Source organism: Vipera berus (assembly GCF_964194415.1).
Source record: "Vipera berus genome assembly, chromosome: 1".
Classification (NCBI taxonomy): Eukaryota; Metazoa; Chordata; class Lepidosauria; order Squamata; family Viperidae; genus Vipera; species Vipera berus.
In genome coordinates this window covers 251195900-251219906 of record NC_138202.1, presented here as the reverse complement: position 1 = coordinate 251219906, position 24007 = coordinate 251195900, and positions in this window count along the sequence as shown.

Sequence of the window (24007 nt, the reverse complement as noted above, 5' to 3'; positions counted from 1 at the left end):
GAATATGATTATTTATTTTTTTATTTTTATTTTAATTCCATTTATATCCCGCCCTTCTCCGAAGACTCAGGGCGGCTTACAAGCTTAGCAGTAGCAGATTATTGATAATATCTGATAACACCAGTATAGTAGTGTGACTCTCCTAGTCCTGCCTGATTTTTCTGCAAACTTTACAATTAATCATGACATCCTACTAAGAGGTAAAGTGGAAACACTGCTTTATAGTGATCTCCTCCTTGCTGAAGATAAGATTTTAGTACTGTAGGGTTTGATTATTTCCTCACTTTTAACTACTTGAGTAAAATTATTAAGACATAAAAATAAATTTCCAACTGACTGACCTATCAGATGGGCTACTTTGGACAGAGATTTACCATGCCTATTGAAGATTAATAAACAGCTTTACTATTCTTTCTGTAATTTGGGCTTAAAAAAAGAATCTGACAGAATTTATGAATTTCACAGTGAATTTCATTCCATCTCCAAATACTTCAAATGAGTTAGTGCTGCATTTGAATGGCAGCAAGAATCCAGTGGGGTATTGATAATGGTGTTAGAGTAGCATAAATGGCATTGCCTTCTTCTGTCTCAAAATCATATAAAATAGTAAAAAGTACAGCAATGGAAAACCTTTAGTTGGCAAAGTAGTGCAAAACCTTAATATACTCATTTGGGACAGAATCAGCAATATATCTTTTTCTCAGATTAAATCAACTTGCACCATTGTTTACAGGGACAGATCTACTGGTCTTTTGAAAGATGACTGAACACAGGTTTCACTACAGGTCTAGTGGTCTTCCAAAAGACCAGGTACCAGTGTGGATTTTGCTGCAGCCTAATCCAAAATGGTGAAGTTGACTATTTTCTTTAAAATATTCATTAAAGTTGTACATATCAAATCTAGTTGGAGTTGTTTGTTCAGTTTGGCTAATCAATCCAACCAATAATCCCATCAACTTAGAAAATTGAGTCAATGTAATGTTTTGATTTGAATTGTCAAATATGTTTGGATATATCCAGCTTGATGAATTGCTTTGACTTTCAATTTGATTATGAAACTTTGCTTGCTTCAGGCTTTCAGTCAAACTGACTTTGAATTGAAGTTTCTAATCAAAGCTTCTATCATTCATTCACATTCATGGATCCTAAATAATTTTCTCATTTTACATTGGTTAAACCTTTTCCATTCACCATGTTTGTACTCATTCTCAGAAAAAAAATGTAGATGCTTGTTTGCAAATACCATTATAGTTCCTGATTAGATTAAATAAACAAATGCAAAGCCCTTATCATAAGTAAATTTAAATACAATAATGTGATGTATTGAGTTCAGAAAAGTAAGTCCCATGAAACATAGGTTCAATATGTTTCCAGTAATGTTTGGTCCAACCAGTTCAGAAGAAAATGGGTTATTCAACCTAAAATTGATAGACCATTGCTGTTCCTTAAGTTTGGCAAACCATGCTCCTCATGAAGTGGAAACATAAGCAATATTGAACATAGATTCAAACAATAGAAGATGAGGTATCATCTTCATATTTACATGTTTAGTTATTGCCATAAGCTTCTCCATCCAGCAAGGATAGAAAGCATCCAGATTTCTCAGAGGTAGCCAACTGAACATCTTTGCTTCTTGTGTAACAATTCTTTGGTTCTATTTGGTTTGTTGTTTTTCTTAGAAGTGTTGACCTAGCCTAATACTGGATTCATTTTACTTGGTGTAATTTGAGCCAATAGTCACAAGAGAAGAAAGTTGAGTTTCACAGAATTAAAGACAAGTATGCTTAACACCCAAATCCAAATAAAATGTGCCTGCTGATATTCAACACACTGCATATACTGTAAACAGCAGAATATCCTGGTATTTCATCACTTGTTCCTGATTTAGTGAAGACATATTCTTCACTATATCCTAACATCCCATAATAAGCATGAGGATACACTAAATTAGCTATGTGGGTGTGTTTTTAATATGCTAATGATGAACTTGTTACCTCTGGACCTTTGACCTGCTTTTCTTGACCACAGCTTAAGCAAGATGCCACATTACCTTTTTTCCCCCCAATGAATGGGCCCATTTGCAAAAGGTTTTAGCCCTATTGCAAACTGATAATCGATCACTTAGACTAACACTTCCTATAAGTGATTATTAGTTTCTTCTGATAAGTGTCAAGGCAGGTGTTAGCTAACTGTTGATTTTAACAATATCAAGCAAAAGCATAGACAAAGTGATAAAAATAGTTCTGATCGAAGCAAATTCCTGACTTATGAAATCTCTTCAGAGTGTGTTAGCAGTTTAATAACCTAAACTCTCAGAAATACTGAAATGCCTGCTGTTTGAAAAGATGCAAATTCATTTTTTTCTCCTAATAAACTGGGGTTTTCAGTTCAAAATCTTGCTACAAACATGATAGAAAGGCTACAAAGAACCTCCCGACAACCCCACTTCACTTTTATTAGATTTTTATCCCACCATTTTTTTAAAAATTGGACATTTCATGATAGCAAATCTTCGTGCTACGGCCTCCTGTTTTCCCCACAACTGCAACTCTGTGAAGCGGTTTGGGCTGAGAGAGAGTAAGTCACCCAGCTGACTTTCATGCCTAAAGGAGCCATATAACTCACAGACTCCCACACTGTAGGCCAATATTAAACCCAACTGTCTCTCAGCTTCATTAGCAGCTATCAGAGCCTACTCTACATGGGAAGAAATGAACTTCATAGTACTGTGGTTCCAAGCTTGATGTACCAAAATTGAAACTTGCCTTGTTATGCAACTGATTTGACATTCATTATAGTTGTAGCTGCATTTGAGGGAATGAAGCTTAGTTGTAGCTGCAGTCATGCAGACACAATTGTCCCCTCTTCCACTCCCTCAGATATGCATGGATTCCCTCAGAATTGTATTCACAGTTGTATTCTCAATTGCCTGGCTAATTGAGCCACACCCTTCTGTTTTCAAGAATGTCTAAAGGCAGCCTCACCAGACCCAGAAATTTAGCTTAGAAAAGCAAATGCTAAAACAGTGTGAAAAAGAGAGTGATGTGGCAGGAAAGGTAAAAGTAAATGGCCTGCAGGCAAGGAAGCAGAGGCGAGGTCTAGAGATTTGCAGCTATTACAAGCTGGCAAGAAGACCTTCATTCAACAGCCAGGATCTCAAGCTATGATGAGCAGCATATCTTGGTGGGAGTTCTGCCTGGAGATTGAAGCTTTTCTGGGAACTCAGTAACAACTACAAAAGGAACAACTACGCTATTGTTCATCTCAACTATTGTAAGTACATTAAGAAAAAGGCAAGGGTTATATGGGTAGTACTTGATTGTTTGTTTAATGACAGTCCAGAATTGTGATGGTCTCAGAAAGGTTTTAAAGTACTTCTGGCCATTGCAAAAAGCTGTACCATCCTCTGCAATTATACGATAATCTAGGTTGGCTTGTTCAATAATAGGCCCTGTAATACTGTTGGCTTCCCAAGAAAGTCAATGAAGAAGTCTTCAGGGAGGATGGCAAGCTGCTGCCACTTGTCATCAGGACTCCTCATCTCTGAGGGTTGGCTGAAAGAGCTACCCACCAAGAGGAGCTGAATTCCTTTGGTAGGTTGAGAAACAGAACACAAATTCTGAAGATTGGAGCTCTCTTGGGGCACCCCGCCAAAAGAGTTCCCTTTCATACATGGAAGAGAGCAGAATTTGTTTGGTAGGCAACTCTTTCAGCCAGCTTCCCAGAAGGAGCTGAAACCATAGCAGAAAGCAGAGAGGCAGAATGGTAAGATAAGGCTATGGGGTGGCAGGCCCTGGACAAGTGTCTCTCCACTCAAGACTTTAATTTGAACTGAGTATTATTAACAAAATAAATATTAAATGTTTGAGTATTAAAGACATGTTTATGTAGCAACATCACCTTGCAAAGCCTAGAAGGGTGGAATTGATCTAGTCTCCTAGAGCAGTAGCCTTTTGTTAGAAAAGGTATGTATTGCAATAAAGTATTTTATACAGATTTTTATATATTTGTATAGTCTGTGGAGAGCAAGTAACTCTCAACACATTTAAACCATTTATCATAATTTCTGGTAGTAATGATATATGAAGTAAACCATTTTTCAGAAGAATAAGAGAAGTATTCTAATAGGCATTTTGCCATACTTCACAGTTAAAATATAATTTGTTTTCTATTTTTTATCTCTTTGTATATCGCTATTGTTTTATTTATTTGATTAACTTTGTGTTAGGTGAAACTATTTTGGATAATAAATTCAGCAGTAGTCAGGCTCAGTGAGTTCAACTGAGTTTATCTCAGTAAAGCAGCCATTAAATCATTGCCTAATTTTCACTCTTATTTTTAACATATATTCAAGCCAACTTATTAATTAATAGACAATGCTGTTGACAATTAAATCAAATTCCACAGAAAAAAATGTATATAAATGAACCAAATTAAAAACTTGTGATTTAAAATATTCCAGACCTACTATACATTAACCTGAATTGCCAATGTTTATTGTATAATTATTTGGCTGATCTTTGATTGTAATAATGTTTACAAATAATGAAAATGTTTAGTTATTTGCTGACATTTATTTTTAAACACCGGTAGCAGTGTATCCCTTCTAATTCTTTATCACAAACATTTCTGTGTTATGCAGTGAAGTGATTCTTCTGAAGTTTTTAATTTACATTAGTGTAGTGTTGCATATAAACTGTAATACAGGTAGACTTTCCTTAACAGTAATTGAGACCAGGAACTTTGCCACTAAGCAACATTGTCATAAAAGACAACATCACATGACTATGCCAATTCACAGCAGCAGTTCAGTTCCAGCAGCTCCAGTTTGCAGATGGTAGCCATGTGACCACATGCTGCTGCTACATCATAATTGTGAGCTAATTGCCATGCATCTGAATTGTGATCATGCAACCACGGGGAAGCTGCAAAGGTTGCAACTATGAAGTCTGGTTGTAGGTCTCCTCTTTCAGTGCTGATACAATTTCAGATACTCACTGAATGAGTGGTTATTGAATAAAGACTACCTGTATTTACAAATATACAACCATAGTTCACATGAGTAAAGCTGTAGCAGAGGTGCTATAAACAAATAGCCCTCAGTTATAGATGATAATTAGGACTGGTATGTCCATCACTTAGTGATGACCATGTCATGTGTCCACATTGCTTAATGATGGCAATTCTGGCACACTCCATTGGTGTTATTAACCAAAGAAGATTGTTGGGCAGGTGTGGGAGGGTGTGTCATGGTGCGAGCATGGCCAGTGAGATGCAACACAAGTGCAGTGGAGGTTGGGATGGGATGGCCGTTGCAGGGTGTAGAAGAGTGTGTGAAGATGCATTGTGTGAGAGTATGGCAGGGTTGGGGATGGCTGCTGCAGGATAGGGGAAACTTACCTAAGCAACTTGTAACCTTCCTAGCTAATTTTCCCACTGACTTTGCCTGTGAGAAAGCAGCAGGGAATGTCACCAATTGGCAATCATATGACTCCAGGGCACTGCAACTGTCATAAATGTAAGCCAGTAGTCAAGAGCTCAAATCACAATCTTATGACTGCAGGGGTGCTGGGATATCTAGAATTTTCAAGAACTGGTTGAAAATATCACTCCTTCAGTGCCATCATAACTTTAAATGTTTGTTGAACATGTGATCATTAACTGAGGGCTCTCTGTATGCCCAAAATTCTCAGATTCTATTTCTTATATTTTCATTAAAAATAATAACACTCCCATCAAATACCTTTGATGGACCTATCCAGTTTTATCTATAATATGGAGTGAAAGAAATGTCTTTGATATTAAGCAGCTTCCTGTATTCCTTAGCTGATCTAATGCAATGCTAGGACAATTGCTTTGGGTTTCAGATATCCTAAATTCAATCTACTGACTCTTCCAGGCTTTGGAAGAAAGGAAGATCTGTTTTTCAAGCAATGTTAAGGTAATCAAATTGACTAGAGTCAGGCACAACTGGACAGGGGAAACCATTATCTTTTAAAATATATTCCTAAGGAAATGATGGAATCTCATTGAGTAGCCTGCAAGTTGAACAGTTGAAATATACAGAACTGTATAGTTGAGAAATTGCAAAGTAACCCATCCCCATGTGTTAAAAGTGGCTGATATTGAACACACTGTTTTGGGAATCAAAGCAGGCCCTATTATTAAAATGACACAACTCTACCTCTTAAATTATAACAGCACATTTCTTAGAAGAACAGGTGAATTACATCCTTTATGTCATCATAATCAATGCATAGCTGTGCTTAGAAAGGAAAGTACTCACCATTTCAAGAGACAGATTATGAATGAGAGACAAATCATTTTTGTTCAAATTAGGAGGTAGCAATAATGTGATTTAAAAATACTTGGCTTTCCCTACATTATTATAGAGAGCCAGTTTGGTGTAAGGGCTAATGCAGCAGGCTAGAAACTTGCAAATTCTACTCCTGCCTTAGGCATGAAGCCAACCAAGTAAATATCAGCCATTCATTTACTCTCACCCCTAGGAAAGAGACAATGGAACCCCTTTTGAAAAACATTGCCAAGAAAACTGCAGAACCTAAACCAGACAGTTGCCAGAAGTTAACATTGACTCAAAGGTATACACACAAAAAAGTTGTTATAACTCTGCTGTAAAATGTGCAGGTTTTCTCCCCCTTTTGGGGCTTTGTAGAATATTTTATTTGGAGCACTTGTTCCTCTGAGGGTAAACTCTACTGGATGGGAAGTCAGTGCTAAAGGAACATGGTATAGAAGGATAATGATTTATACTTTTGCTGTGCTTATGAAACAACATTGACATCCATTTCAGTGATATATATATATATATATATATATATATATATATATATATATATATATATATATATATATATATATATATATATATATATATATATATATATATATATATATATATATATATATATATATATATATATATATATATATATATATATATATATATATATATATATATATATATATATATATATATATATATATATATATATATATAGATCTAGAGTCTCGGGTTTCTTCCCGCGTTCCTTTCATCTTCAGAAAGTTGTGGCGACGTTTCGACGAAATCCCATCCGTCATCATCAGGCCGGAGTGTTCCTCCTGCTGCTTCCAGGAGCAATGCGTGGTCTGGCTGTTCCTTTCCTTCCAACTGCCGGTGGGGCTGTGTTCTGATTGGGTGGAGGCGTGGCTGCTTTCTGATTGGGTGGGGGTGTCCTCCGACTGGGTGGAGGCACCCAGTCGGAGGACACCCCCACCCAATCAGAAAGCAGCCACGCCTCCACCCAATCAGAACACAGCCCCACCGGCAGTTGGAAGGAAAGGAACAGCCAGACCACGCATTGCTCCTGGAAGCAGCAGGAGGAACACTCCGGCCTGATGATGACGGATGGGATTTCGTCGAAACGTCGCCACAACTTTCTGAAGATGAAAGGAACGCGGGAAGAAACCCGAGACTCTAGATCTACACATACAGACACCCGCGAGAATCTACGAAAACATATATATATATATATATATATATATATATATATATATATATATATATATATATATATGTTTTCTGAGGTTTTCGCGCGTGTTTGTATGTGGATCTTTGGTCATTCGGGTTTTTCCCCACGTAGAATTGAAGGTGTAAGCGCAACGTTTTGACGGAATCCCATCCGTCATCCTCAGGCTCTGTGTGTGTGTGTGTAACTTTTAAAATATTTTTCAACAGTATCTTATTTCTATCCCAAAATAACAACAGGAAACATAAATGTATGGTTTCAGGTCATATTTTCATGATTTTTTAGTAATATTTTTATTGCACCCTGTAAACCCTATGTGACTTGATTTACCATTGTTTTGAAAGAGAGTTCTTACACATAATAACTCATTCATATTTCTGTCATTTCGTCTTTGCAATCTTTTGTTTAAATCAATTTCTACTTTAATTCAAAATTGCTAAAATCTCTCTGTAGAACAGTAAAGCATATATAGTAATCATCTTTCCTCGTCCCACCAAAAAAGAAAAGAAAAAAACCTGAAAGGAGATAATATTGGTAAATAAAATGAAATTCCTATCTGCCTACTCATGATTTCTTAAGGGCACCTAGCTGATTTAATTTTATAGTAATATTCCAATAATTACAGAAGGTGGGACTGTTGTGATAAAATCAGGTATTATTGGCTATAAACTAAATGAAAAAGCTTCTCAACTTTATTCTGCATAAATTCTGCATTATTACTCATTTTACTTCTTATTAAATTACCATAGCAACTCCACTAGCTATTCTGCTTTGCTGCCTGCACTTTTTAGCCTGTCTCCTCTCTTCTGTTTCTAAAACTTTCCTAAGGAAAAAAACAACTGACTGGCAATATAAAGGACAATTTGAAAATTTGGAATTTTGAACAATATGTTGAGATAGGTCAATTGAATCATAAGAAGGGATGTTGTTCTTGGTACTCTCTGAGCTTGGTTGTTTTCCTGTAGACCAGGGGTCTTCAAACTTGGCCCTTTTATGACTTGTGGACTTCAACTCCCAGAATTCCTCAGCCAGGCATGCCAGCTGAGAAATTCTGGGAATTGAACTCCACAAGTCATAAAAGGGCCAGTTTTGAAGACCCCTGTTGTAGACATTTCATTACCCAAACTAGGCAACTTTATCAGTGCTATCAAATGAGTCACTTGGAGTAGAATGCATGCCATAGAATTACATGACATTTCATCCTTGATGTAAAATTGCAACAACTGGTACTAAAAAAGTGAATCCATGTAGTGCAGGAATTGTTCACAACTGATTCCATGATGATGTATACAGTTATTTAGTATTTTCTCTTTTCTGAGGATTGCTGGCAATCACTTGGGGGTTTAAAATATGAAAACAAATTGGTAGATCAGAAATTCCTGTTCAGCAATAATTTCAGAACCACAAAATGTGTGTTGTTGGAATAATCAAGCATGGCAAACATTAAACTTCCCAGTATTTTTAGACTTCAGTAAGTAGTTGCAAATGTCTGAAAATGAAGTTAAAGAACCAGAGTGATTGTATATTATACCAGAGTGGTGCCTGTGTACTCATTCTGACAGAAGGGGCCTACTGTGGACCCCATCAGCCAAGGAATTTCAGCTGGCAGGGTGTGGGAGAAGAGCCTTTTCTGCTATGGTCCCCAACCTTTGGAATATCTTGCTACCTAAGGTAAGATTTGTTCACACACTTCTGGCCTTCAGGATAAACCTTAAAATCTGGTTCTGCCAGTTGGTGTGGGGCCCTGATGGAGAAACTATAGGCTGGAGGTACTGGGTACAGTACCAGAGAAAGCACCACTGCTGCTTCACTCATATTTACAATTGTTTTTTATATTGCCATTTTCATTATACTATTATTATATTCTAGGAGTGCCATGGTGGCGTAGTGGTGAATGCACACCTCCCACTCAGAAGCATGATAAAAAGAAAAAAAATCATTTGTAAGCCACTGTCTTCAAATTATGAGATGTGTAGTATATGAAAGAAAGAGACAGAGAGAGAAAGGAAACCCATTTATGCCTGTTAATTTGGAAAACAAGGCTAAAATCATGAAATCATGCAGAATCAGAATCTGCTGATCTCTTTCCTCCCTCTTGCAAAATCTCAGATTAACAGGACAAACCTATATATGATTCAGAAATAATCTCACTGAGTTCACATGAGTTTATCCCAGGTAAGTCAGCATTACATTATTGCTGTAGTTAACAAATATTTACTCCATTATTTCTTTTAACATAAGCCTCACTCATCTTATTAATAAGCAGTTCTATTCATAATTGAATCAACTAGCATAGAGAAAAAAAATACATGGTAGCATAGAGAAAAAAAAATACATGGATGCTGCACATTTTTTTTAAAAAAAAACCTGTAATTAAAAATCCCCACACTTCGTTTACAGTTGCATGAATTTTCAGTGCTTAGTTTTGCTATAGTACAATGATCAACTGAGAGGCTTTTTTAAAAAAATCCTTTCAAAAATGTGTATCTTTTGTAATTCATCCTCACAGCATTTTTGTGCTTCACAGCAAACGTAGTTTTCTCATCTAGAGAGATGGGAGTTCTTATTTATTAGTACTGCATAAAGAATATTCTCCAGAGCTAAGAATTTCAGAGCATATTGCAGGTAATATCACATTTCTTGATTTAATATTAAATGGGTATTTTTAAAAAGAATTCTGATATTCATTTTGCATATTTTTAATAACGGAGGGAAAAGTTTGCTCAGTCCCTTTACTGCACAGTGCAACTGGGGAATACAGTATGTCTCTGCAGTTCATCATTAATAAATTAGTACTGCAGTCAGGAGTTTCCTTTGAAATAATCCCTTGCTCATTCTGACATTGCTGAATGTACACAATTCATCCATTAGGTGAAATTATAAGTAGACACCCCCAAAGGAAGTGAGGGCTATTTTTTCATGTGTAAACAAAGACAATTCCTTCAATAAACTTTGTAGTAGTTTCTTCGGATAATACCAGAAAGGTAACAATAATAGCATTGCCTATGGTTGCATCTTATTAAAAACTTCAGTTGTTTAAATATGCTATTGTATTAAATAATTCCTACAAATTATTATATATTTAACTAGTTACTCCAAATAATCAGCACATATTAGAGATGGTAGTAATAGTGATGAGGAACGATTAATCCCTAGTGCCATAGTACATTTTCATTGTGCAACGAGGCAGAAAAGATACTAAGAACTGAAACACTCTATGGGGGCGGGGGGAGACTCAGGGGAATTCAGTTCTTTTAAATAACCTAGCTCACCCCTCCTCCCTGACTTAGTGCTGCTTTATTTGGGAGGTTAGTCACAAAAATCATCATCCAGAAGAAATTAATATGAGATCCATTGATAAAACAGCATGCAATAAAAAGATCTTCCTCAAAGCTTTCAGTATAATGTTATACCGGTAGAAGCAGCACTGGAAATAATTTATTATTTTATAAAAGTTTATTCTTGTAATTCTTTCTAGTTATTTGTACTTTTGTCATTCTCTCTTTGCTCTCCCCACCAAATTTTACCTCAGAATTAGACTTCAGAGTTTTGAATTAGGCTCCCAAAAACTAACTCACATCTTTTGACTTTTCACTTTTCTGTAGACATACAGTGCCATTTATAAAAATCAAAAACAAAAAATAAGTCAACTAAAAATAATTTCAGATAGATGATGGCTAACCAACTATTCTGTTTTGATGATGCTTAAATTCCTCTTTAGAAAGCAAAATTCAAAGATTTGACTTGTTCATTGATAAGACTTGGTACTTAGCTGAGTGACTTAATGTAATCCCACACCTCAGAACTACAATTTAATCAAAGCCAGGGACTTGAGTACAGAAGCACTTTGGCGCTTTCCAAGTTTATTGCTGCATGCAGAAAAATCACACCTTTAAATACATATATTCAAAACGGACTGATTTAACCTGTCAAAGTGATTTGCAATGTATTTATACGCTGAGTGCTCAACATTCTATGGGAGCAAAACTTTTAGTATATCCAACAAAATTCACATGTACAAGTAATTGTCTATATAATTGGAGTCTTCAGATTCAACGCATCCATCACAAGTGTAAAAAGCTGTTTATGATTCACACAGGCAGAAGTGAGAGTCAAGGGCATTTCACATATTCTGTGTGATAAAGATAAGTGCCTAAGCCATAATGATAGAGATAAGCCCTTTGATTTCTGCAGTGTTTTCTGTTGTGCATAAAGAAGGTGTTGTAAGGTTTTGATGAAAATCAATGCTCTGAGGAAAATAAAATTCTTAAATAAAAATAAGTAAACTAAAGGAAGAATTTTGAGCCTACCATAAATGGTAGCTTAATCAATAATAATAATAATAATAATAATAATAATAATAATAATAATAATAATAATAATAATAATAATGATGATGATGATGATGGGGTGGGGTAGAGGAGAAAGATAATGTCCAAAGGCACAATTCTATCTTTTTACTAATCTGAAGAAATACAGAAAAATGAGAGATAATAAATTCCCTGAAGTCAGTAGAGAAGCTTTTATTGATTTTAATTGTTTAGGATTAGAGACCAGAAGAGAATCTATGGAATAATAGATACATTCACTTCAGTAAGGATAAGAAACTATTAAATGCTAGCCCTCAGCTTTGTTACAAATGAATTGAACATACTGTAGGTTGGATAAAACTTCAGTTCAGACATCCAATTTTAGGCCAGTTCTACTACATTTTCAAACTGAATTGGCTTTCCAATTCACATTGATGATCTAATTGATGATCTAAATATTTTTTATAAGTTCAAATGACTTCAGCATGTATGACAAAATCTATGTAAAAATGGGTTTGGAAAATTGAATCAAATCAATCCAGTTTTGATACTTTAAACAGGAGTATCTGTTAAATCAACTTGATTTGTTGAGTATATTCAAATAGTTGAATTTTATGTAATCAATCATTCAGACTGAATTGATTATTTAAATCAGGTTTTAGTTATCTGCACATACAAACTGAATGTATTAATTGGTAAATGAATTCAATTGTCCTCTTTCAATTGATCAAGGAGCTACGATATAGTAGGGCAACCAGGGAAAAAATTCAAGCATATTTAGTAGGTCTTTATGTCTTGAGTTATTCTTTATCACTGCCATATAGGACTTTTGGAAAACATCTTTTAAGTAATTACTGCATTGTTATACAAAATGTTCATAATAAGGCAGCTGTCTTCAGCATTATCTACAATTTAGACCAACAATGGATATTTTTCAATGGCAAATGCTATCTCGAGTATAGAAATATTATGGTTTAGAGCATTATATATTGTATTACATTATATTTCATTTAATTTTGGGTTCTGCAGATATTTCTAAGGTGCCTTTTCCAAAAGACACCTGGACTTTCTCAGATTTTCTTCCTTTAAAAATGTTTTGCTTGTCATCCATGAAGCCTCTTCAGTTCTTGGATGAGAAGCAAAATGTTTTTTTTTTATTGAAAAGTTTTACAATACATTTTTTTAAAAGACAAAACCCCTCCCAACCCCCTCCCCTCTCCCCAAACCTCCCCAACTCTTCCCTCCCCTCCCCCTCCCCCCTCCCCGACTTCCCAGAGCTAAATACAGGGTATAAAAATACAAACAATCATAGTCTACCATATGCAAACAACAATAAAATATTAAGTTCTATTGCACTTTAACTCCTATTAAACTAACTACAAGTAATTTATATATCACATCAATCCTTATTCAAATGCTAGGTGAAACTTTTTAGTCCCATATTTATTCTGGATATAATCAATCCATCTTCTCCACTCCACAATGTATCTCTGTTGCGACTGGTCTTTCAAGTACGCTGAGATCTTGGCCATTTCCGCCAAATTAGAAACTTTTAAAGTCCATTCTTCTATAGTCGGCAGTTCTTCCTTCTTCCAATATTGCGCCACTATATTGCCGTAATTAAATTCAACATCAACTTAGTGTCCACAACAGTAGTATCTGTAATAATGCCCAGTAGAAACAATTGCGGACAAAACTTTATCCTTTTCTTGAATATTTTTTGCATATTCCACCAAATTTTAATCCAAAAAGCTTTAACCTTTTTACAAGTCCACCATATATGAAAATACGTTGCATCTTCACAACCACACCTCCAACATTTGGGCTGGCAGTTCAGATACATACTTGCTAATTTTTTAGGATCTAAATGCCACCTGTAAAACATTTTGTAAAAGTTCTCTCTTAAATTTTGGGCCTGTGTAAATTTTACATTTCTCACCCAAATCTTTTCCCAAGTATCCATTGTAATAACTTCTTGAAAATTCTGAGCCCACTTTATCACACAGTCTTTAACAAGTTCCGTCTCTGAATCAATTTCTATCAATGCAAGATATATCCTTTTGATATGTGCTTGACCTTGATCTCTAATTTGCTTTACCAAATTTTCATCAATCATTGAAAAACCAATTTTCTGATCTTCCTTCCACCTAGCCTGTAATTGCCCATACTGAAACCAAGTTTGTACAATCTTTTCTTCTTTTAAAATATTATATGGCTTTAATTGCCATACATTCCTTTCCAAACTTAAAATTTCCTTATATGTAGTCACATCATGTTTAAACCCAACATTTATATTTTCTATTGCGTGTTTCGGTATTGCCCATATAGGTATCTTATAATTTAACTTGTGTCTGTACTTTTTCCAAACTCGCAACAGAGCATACCTTAAAATATGTATCTTGAACGCATTATCCACCTTCTTATCATACAATAAATATGCATGCCATCCAAATAACAAATCATGGCCCTCAAGATTTAGTAATCTTGCTTGTGTTAAATTAAACCAATCACTTATCACTGACAAAGCAGCAGCTTCATAATATAATTTAAAATTAGGCATTTAAGACCACCTCTTTCATGCGTGTCTTGCATAATCTTAAATTTAACTCGTGGCCTTTTCCCTGCCCAAACAAATTTATTAATACCTTTTTGCCACTCCTCCAAATTTAGATCCTTTTTAAGTATAGGTATCATTTGAAATAAAAATAAAAATTTTGACAAAACATTCATTTTCACAGCTGCGATTCTTTCCAATAAAGATAATTGTAATTTTTTCCAACTATCTAATTCTTTTTGTACTTTTCCCCATAACTTTTCATAATTATTTTTATACAACTTTACATTTGAGGGTGATAAATATATCCCCAAATATTTAACCCTTTTAACTATTTCAAATCCCGTTAGCTCTTCTAAGACAGCCTTTTGTAATACTGTCATATTCTTAGGCAACATTTTAGTTTTTTGTATATTAACCTTAAATCCAGAAACTTTCCCATATTGCGTTATTATCTCCATTAATTCTACAACTGAATAATCAGGCTGAGTCACTGTAACAACCAGATCATCTGCAAACGCCCTCAATCTATAATCCTGGTCTCTAATTTGAATTCCCTTAATTTTATCCGAATCCCGTATTTTAATCAATAATATTTCCAATGTTAAAACAAATAATAAGGGTGACAACGGGCATCCCTGCCTTGTACCCTTTTCAATATTACATACTTCAGTCAAACTATTGTTAACTATTATACGGGCTGTTTGCTTTTGATATATTGCCCTAATTGGTTGTAAAAATTTATCCCCAAATTTCATTTTATCTAATACTTTCAACAAAAATTGCCAATCCAATTGATCAAAAGCTTTTTCAGCATCCAAGAAGATCAACGCTGCAGGGATAAGAAGCAAAATGTTTTTGAAGAAAAACCCTCCAAGAAAGTCCAGTTGCCTTTTGGAAAAAGCACCTTTGAGACAACCATGACCTGGATGATTGAGAATCTCCATAGACATTCTGCAGATACTATTACAGATCCTCAGTGTTTTTTTTGTAAAAGAAAAAGGTGCCGGAACTCACACATGTCATACAACCAGCCTTGCCTACCCTACAAGGTTCCATCCAAAAAAGGTGCCGGAACTCCGTTCTGAGCGTTCTATGAGAAAAAAAGCCCTGCAGATCCTTGATACAGATAAATATTGTGTTTATTGCTTACTAAGTAGAACATTTCTACTTTAAGTTAAATATGATGCAATGAATTTATAGAGCAGCCTCATCAGAAGTCCTACAATAATTTCTCATGATCAAGAGATTACTTTATAGGTTTCATCATAGCTTGAAACAAGGTGCAGGGAAATAATTAGCAGTATGTTGGTACTACCATCACTGTACATGACTAATAGAAAACTTTTAAACATTATTTCATGTACCCCAAATTATTTTTGTTTTGATGAAACACATGGAAAGGAAATATATTATTAGTGAATAGTAAAAAGTAAAGATTTTAGAAGAGAAAATTGATTTTTCCCTACTTAAAAAATATTATTTTACAATAGCAGTAAGAAATATCACCACTGAATAATGCAATCATTAGTAAGTTTGTGTATGAATATGTCTCATCTCTTAATCAGTGGACTTAATTTTTGTTACTGATTTTCAAAGATTGAGAACTTTCAGAATGGTAAGTTTATTGGAATCACTGGGTGAATTTTCTTCAATCCTTAAAATCAAGTTTTAAATACAAGTTTAAAGATTCACAAAAAATGGAATATACAGCAAATAGGGGATTAGTGTCGATGTTAGAAAGCTTTAAATGGATTAAGAGTCTCAGTGAACTTGTATTGAATCTTGGTAATTAACTATAAGAATGCTTCCTATGGAAAACTGACCACTTTTATATATTTTGGGGAAAAAATAACTGATGACTTTGAAGGTTGGATACTAAAGGCCATCAGAAGGAAAGAATACATCAATACATCTTTTGAGAAAGGTATACAAATATTAGGCTCAGATATTAATTTTAAATTTATGTAGTACTATACACTATATGGTGTCATGAAAGAGGGACAACTTACAGTGAGTTAAATATGGACTTTAAAATAGGCTATAAGAAGGAGATTGAAAAAGATGAAATGTGGGAGATGAAAAAAGATAAAATACTGGATATATAAATAAAAAAGGCTGGAAATAACATACAAGTACTAAACCAGGAAAGTAACATAGATAATCTTTTTATACTGGATTTACAAAATAGATTTGTTAAAGTTGTCAATGATTTTCTGAAAAGATGTAAAGAGAACATGAAAAGAAATCAGATGTTAGGACATTATGTGAAGGGACTAAAGGGCAAAGAATATAAAATTGGTTTATGTGATCAAGCTTAAAATAGATGCATTGAATAGTTTAATGCAGTTTTGCTTATTCAAACTGGATAATAATATTTTAAAGGTTTTGTTTAAAAGCGAAGTGATATGGGAAAGAGTTCATTTGTTGCATTTCAAGTTTATTTGATAAGGCTAAAATAATGTTAAAATAATGCTGCTATTTCTGGTAATTTTTATTGGCATTTTACTGATCATATTTTTGTTGAGAGGTTTGGGGACTTACTTTAAAGGTAGAAACTGAGATGTAAATTTAAAATGAAAGATTTTTAATTGAGTTTATCAGTTTTAGTTTATCTTTTAGTATGTTGTTTTTGCTGATTAGAATGATGTGATAAGGCTTTTAAGATCTGTTCATAGGATATGGACTAAGAGATGGCTTGTATTTTGAAAGATGATTTTCAAATATAAAGTATACCTTTATCAAACATAAGTAATCATGCAACATAAAAAACTATAACATGTTAAATCTATTTTCCATAACATCATGCTTGTTAATACATATAGACTGCATGTTGACATGTTTTATTATTTAACACTTCAGTTCATGTTGCCTTAAACTGTATTTTGTATATAGTTTATATTCTTCAAAATCATTGATGAGATTATGATTATTTAGTTTCTTGATTTGGTTATCCACAACCAGAAATGTTAAATATAGCATAATTCTCAAATCAACATAGACATGAGTGAATGTATGACCAAGCTAGAGCAAAACTTTCAAACAATATTCAGAAATATTTGCATGGATCCGAATATGTATGATACAATGTATAATATATTGCATACCATACATCTATGGTAAAGTATCTTCTGTTCATTCTGTGGTCTACTATATTATTGAAAAAGTAAAGCTTTGTGTATCTGCAGCAAGCTAAGATACTTAGAGACAATGATACTCACAGCACTTATTTGAAACCTCAGGCTTCTCTGATACGTGGGTGTATAGTTGTATAGAAAAGCAATTCCATTCTCAGTAGGCTATCTCAGTGTATTTTCAGAAGTTTCTAATTGAAGGTATGCTTCATTTGCCTTGGCTATAAAAAAAGAGTCACATTTGTTCATGATTATGTCTGTAAATGACCTCATAAAATGTAGATTTGCAAAACACAAAAAAACACAACAACTCCACAGGTTATTCAGGAAATGTTTTGTAAATGTGCACAATCTGTGATTTCCAGTACACATTTTCAATTGCTATTCAAGGACTTAGAGCAGTCAGATTTAATTTGCTTCATGGCAGCTTCTTCTAACAATATCAGGTACCTTCTGGAATAATTTGTGGGAAAGTGAGTCAAGGGGAAAATCAGAGATTTTGTAACAGTTAGAGTCTAGGTACTGTAGAAACCCATTCAGCCTGACTCATTCATTGCCTTGAATTGACTTCAGAATACTTGAATAAAGTTTCATACAATAACTTTTATTTCCTTCACTGGTTAACGAGCAGTGTAGCAGAACAGCTTCATATGCTACTGTAATAGCTTTCTTCTTCCTTCTTCCCTTTCCCCACTTGATAAGCTGCCTTTAAAATATTTTTTACAAACTCTTATGCAAATGACACAATCAATAAATAGCAATAATAATTTCAATACAAAAATGAAAATCTATAAATTTGTGATTCTGCAGTATGTTTTAATGTTACCTACATCTGTGTAAGATATACATTTATAGCTCAGGTTTTCTAGCTTTTCTGTCCTTAATGCCACTTAAATTCAAGAATCTAAATTCTTGAATTTCCATTTTTCAGAGATTGTATGCCTGTAGGGGACGACTTGTCTGCTAAAGATTAAGCTGAGGGGTTTTGTGTGTGTGTGTGTGTGTGTGTGTGTGTGTGTGTGTGCGTGCTGTGTGCTAGAACAGAGAAAATTAATGAGAGCTGTGAGTTTTTTTTCCTCTTTCACTGAAAAAAGTAAGCAAAAATATACCCCAGCAAACACAATATCAAGGGGCTTATTCATTCCATTATGGTACTATTCCTAGAGACTCATAAAGAGAAGTAGCATTAAGTCTGTTTGTTCAGAGAATTAAATGCAGGTTGTTATTTTGTGAACTATAATTTACTGGAATAGAAATCTCACATTTTGTTTTGAAAACCAAGAAAAACAAAATCTATTTTCAGGCACATTTATTTCTTCCTTTTTTTACTGCAAGGTGGTGAATTAGCATAAAGCAAAGTTGATTGCAATAAGAATATGAAATGAATAGTGTTTATAATCTATCATGGAGCCTGAAACTGTTCTTACTCTCAAGAGCTTTGAGAATATATTAGAATGGATTCACTCTTCACCATTAGATTTTTTTTTGTATCGTCAACGTCATCACCACCATCATCTCATTTATACTTCATCTTCTCATTCCCAGTAGCCATGAACTTATAACAGTGAAACTGAGTAATATTGGCTAAAATTGTATGTTGGTACATTGTTTATTAGCTTGCCTATGATTAGCTAAAATTCCCCATATGTTTAATCTAGGAAATAAGAAGCTACAGATGCTTTTAAAAAAACTGGAAAAAAGGGTAGTTGAGAGAAAATTATTAGTCACTAAAATTATTGTTTTCTAATCCCAAATGAAAACTCAATGCTATGTATTATGAGTGAGTAAAGCAACCATTCCCAACCCTTTATTATTATACCAGCCTTGGAAGGCTGAGTTAACCTTGAGTCAATCAGGATTGAACTCCTGGCTATGGGAAGAATTAGCCTGCAGTATTGCATTCTAACTACTGCACCACCATGGCTTTTTATCATCACTTCTAATGATGTAGCAGCCCACTTGCATCCTATCCCTTTCCTATTTAAGATTTATAAGTATAACATAAGAATCAAAATTAACCTCTACCCTCAACTCATCAGTAAAGCAAAGCACAGTGGTTTTGACTGGGTGCCAGGATACTTGAAAAGTGAAGCAATATGTGGCCCTAGATACAAAACCAAAATACATATTAAAAAAATCCCCATCTTGGTTGGAACTCAAGGGTCAAAGCAGGGCGATTTTAAATAGAAACAAATGGGAAGCATTGCTAAACAGTTAGCTACCTTGCTTGGAGTGGTGATTTGAAGAAAGTTGCCAGCCTGTGAAGTTTGTAGTGACTTTTGTTTTTCTTTTTTATCTAATTATTGATGCCTACAAAGGCAACATATGCATTTTAATGGTGCAATTTGTAGAACTGATGAAAAAAAAAAAGAAACTCACCATCCCTGAATTCCTGCTGGAAAGCTGATGGGTGCTCACCTCTTTTCTGCTTCTATTAGTTCATATAATGGCTTCCAAGATGAGATAACATAGAAAAAGTAACACAAACTGTTGGTGATGCATGACTTGTACCAACTGCTTGGAAAATGAAAGCAGATGTGGCCGGTAGGAGGCTGCCTAGCTCCAAGTGCAATCTTAGTAATTGGGGGGGGGGGGAATCATTAATTCCAGAGAAGAAAAAGAGGATTGCTATTTGAAGACACTGTGCTTTTTTATTCATTTGTTCTAAAGTGTACCAACTTTATTGGCTTAAGGATCTTGCATTTTTTTAAATTGTAGTTGCTTTTCTTATAAAATTTTATATGAAAACAAATTAAACATTCTGGGCACAACAAAAGAAACACATGCTAACAATATAATAAGATCCCTGGTGATTATAATCCTTAATATAGTATAAATATTCTTCTGGGAAAACTCAAAAGCACTATTTGCCAACAATAGGATGAAAAAGCAAGAAATATATTGACTCTCATTGTGAAACATTAGATTATGCAATAGCCCTGAGGTGTTGTGAGCTTTCAATGAAAATTTGGCTGTCAATCCAGATAGCAGTCAAAGAGGGTGAAATTAGTAATTCAATAAGAACTAGCAGTTAATTCTGCTATTGCCAGTCTGCCAGTCTTTGTCTCTTTGCTGAGATTGTCTTGAATCAGTAAGAGAGTGATGCTCTCACCGATACAAATAATGGCATTTATACCCAGAGTTCTGAAAGAGCTGGCAGATGTTATCTCAGAACCATTGCACCATGTCTTTCATAAATCCTGGAGCACCGGGGAAGTACCCAAGGATTGGAAAAGGGCTGATGTGGTCCCCATCTTCAAGAAAGGGGAAAAAATGGACCCAGGAAACTATAGACCAATCAGTTTAACATCAATACCTGGGAAGATCCTAGAAAAGATAATCAAAAAACAGATCTGTGAACAACTAGAAGCAAACAAAGTCACAACTAGCAGCTAGCACTGGTTTGTTAAAAACAGATTATGCCAGACCAATCTGATCTCATTCTTCGATAAAGTGACTAAACTAGTAGACCAGTGAAATGGAGTATACCTAGATTTCAATAAGACATTTGACAAAGGAGACCACAACCTACTCCTCAGTAAGCTAGAAAAAGATGGAATAGACAACATCACCACCAGATGGATCTATAGCTGGCTAACAAAACAAACTCAACGAGTAGTCCTCAATGGCACTACATCCACATGGAGACAAGTAAGCAGTGCGGTACCACAAGATTCTGTATTAGGCCCAGTACTTTTCAATATCTTCATAAACAACTTAGATGAGGGAATTGAAGGGGAACTTCAATTTTTCAGATGACACTAAACTGGCAGGAGTAGCCAAAACCCCAGAAGACAAACTCAGGATCCAAAAAGATCTTGATGAACTTGAACAATGGGTCCTATCCAAGAAAATGAGTTTCAATGTGGAGAAAAGTAAAGCCTTACACTTAGACAGGGAAAACCAAAGGAACAAATACAGATTGGGAGAGACTTGGCTTGAAGGCAGTAACTGTGAGAGGGACCTTGGAGTCCTAGTGGACGATCACTTAACTATGAGTCAGCAACAGCCAAAAAAGCCAATACAATCCTGGGTTGTATAAACAGAGGCATAGAATTAAGATCACGTGAAGTACTAGTACCACTTTATAAAGCCCTAGTAAGACTACACCTCTAATACTGCAGCCAATTTTGGTCACCAAATCACAAAAAAGATGTTGAGACTTTGGAAAAAATACAGAGAAGAGCAACTAAGATGATCAAAGGCCTGGAGACCAAAACATATGAAGAACAGCTGTGGAATTTAGGTTTGGCCAGTCTAAAGAAAAGAAGAAATAGGGGAGACATGATAGCAGTATTCCAGTATCTGAGGGGCTGCCACAAAGAAGAGGGGGTCATGTTGTTCACCAGAGCACCAGAGGGAAGGACGTCAAACAATGGTTGGAAGCTGATCAAAGATAGAAGCAATCTGGAATTAAGGAGAAACTTCCTGACAGTGAGGACACTCAACCAGTGGAACAGCTTACCCCCATAAATTGTGGGTGTTCCATCACTGGAAGTTTTTAAAAAGAAACTGGACAATTACCTGTCTGAGATGGTATAGGTCCTCCTGCTTGAGCAGGGGGCTGGACTAGAAGACTTCCAAGGTTCTATTCTATTCTATTCTATTCTATTCTATTCTATTCTATTCTATTCTATTCTATTCTATTCTATTCTATTCTATTCTATTCTATTCTATTCTATTCTATTCTATTCTATTCACTGAACACACACACACAAATATTTCTGATCAACCACATCTGATTCTTGGAGACTATCCTATTATACCTTATGTAAGTCTTAGCAAGCAGTAATATAATGCTGCTTTCAGTGTTTTGAAGCCTTCTTAGTATCTGATAAGGCATTGAACCTCAAGAGAAAGCATCACAAGGCAACTCCTCCCTGTGACCCTTTTCAGATCAAAACACTTGGCCTGCTAAAAGAGTTGTCAGAAAAATGGAATGTAGGGAAACTGACATAATCAGCAGTTTAATCCTCAAAAACTAAGTTGAAACATTGTCAAGAAAGATTTAAAGTAATTCTCAAGTACCTTGACAATAACAGGAAAAAATGAATGTGGGGAAGGGGAAAACATAATAAACTGAAGGCCATGTCTGCTTTTTGGTTTCAGCTGTGCTAAAGCATTTATAGAAAGAGGTGTTATATCAGTTGGCTCACAACTTTATTGATAAGGTTCTTTTCCATAGCTAATTTCCTATCCATTTATTTGTGTTCCTAATTCAGCTTTCTATAGTTATATCTATGATTGTTCCACATACACATGCTATTTCCTCTAGTTATGTCTTCAGCTGTTTCTAATGAAGAGGTTCTAGAAACCTGTTCCCCAGAAATTCCTCTGGCATCTTGAGAGATATCACACACAAAATGCTTAAAGTGGATCTCTAGGTCCCTGTGCTAGCAAGCAAGTTCAGCTGGTATTTGTACCTGTCATTTAAGGTCTCATCAATGTTGTTTTCTGAATTCTGTATTCTGAAGCCTATGTCTCCTTTCATTCAGTGAACCTAAATTGGTTGCATATAAGTGATGCAATGGTTGGCTGTTCTTAGTGTGTCATGTTCTGATAATATAAGTAAAAAGATAAATAGATCTGCTAGATTTGGACTTCATTTCCAATCAATGTCACCAAGCATGTCTTATCAGAATAGATTATAAATGTAGCCTAAAATGTTTGAAGGGCACAGCTTGCCTGTACTTCAGCTTGCTTATTAGTTTTACAGTAGTTTAAATAGAAGGCATTTAATAAAGAAAGGCTGTTTTGTCAGAAGCCTTAATAATTCTTATCACAAGTCAAAGCCATAATATCTATTAATTCTGGAAAATGGCTGCACAGAGTTCAATTAGCCAATTTTATTGGAACCATTTTATTTTTACCCTGCAGGGATACACCCCTGTCTTTAAATAACACTTACAAAGGAAACCACTGAGGATAGCCTATACATGGAGACCATCCATAAGGAACCTTATGCAACAAGAATTTTTCAGCAAGGAGCATTTAAAAAGTATATGTTCCAGAGGTATAATGAGCCTTCAACACAGCAATCCTGCATGCCTCAGAGAAAGACGTTGAGAGATAACACAATGAAAGCACGTAAAACATTCCTGAAGAACTCAGTGGGAGAAGTAACTATCAGTGGGCAATAACAATTAAAGAGGAAGTAGCAATCATTCAAGGAGGAAAGAGCATTTAAAACCATAAGTGGCAAGGAGGAAACCAACAAAGAGCAATACCTGGATCTAAGGAATGGAACAGCATGTCCAGTGCAGTTTTTAGGGAACGGAGCCAGCCCTGTGCGAGATCAGGGGAAGTCTTTTTGCTCTAAGGTGAGGGAAGGATAAAGAGAATGATCTGGAAATGCAGGTGTAAGAAGAGGTGATTGGCCTTAATGCCAGTGTGGGGATGGGACAGGAATTCTGAGGAAAAATAATGAAAAGAGAAAAGTAGGAAGCAGCCTTGATGTATGAAAAAAAGATAATGCAA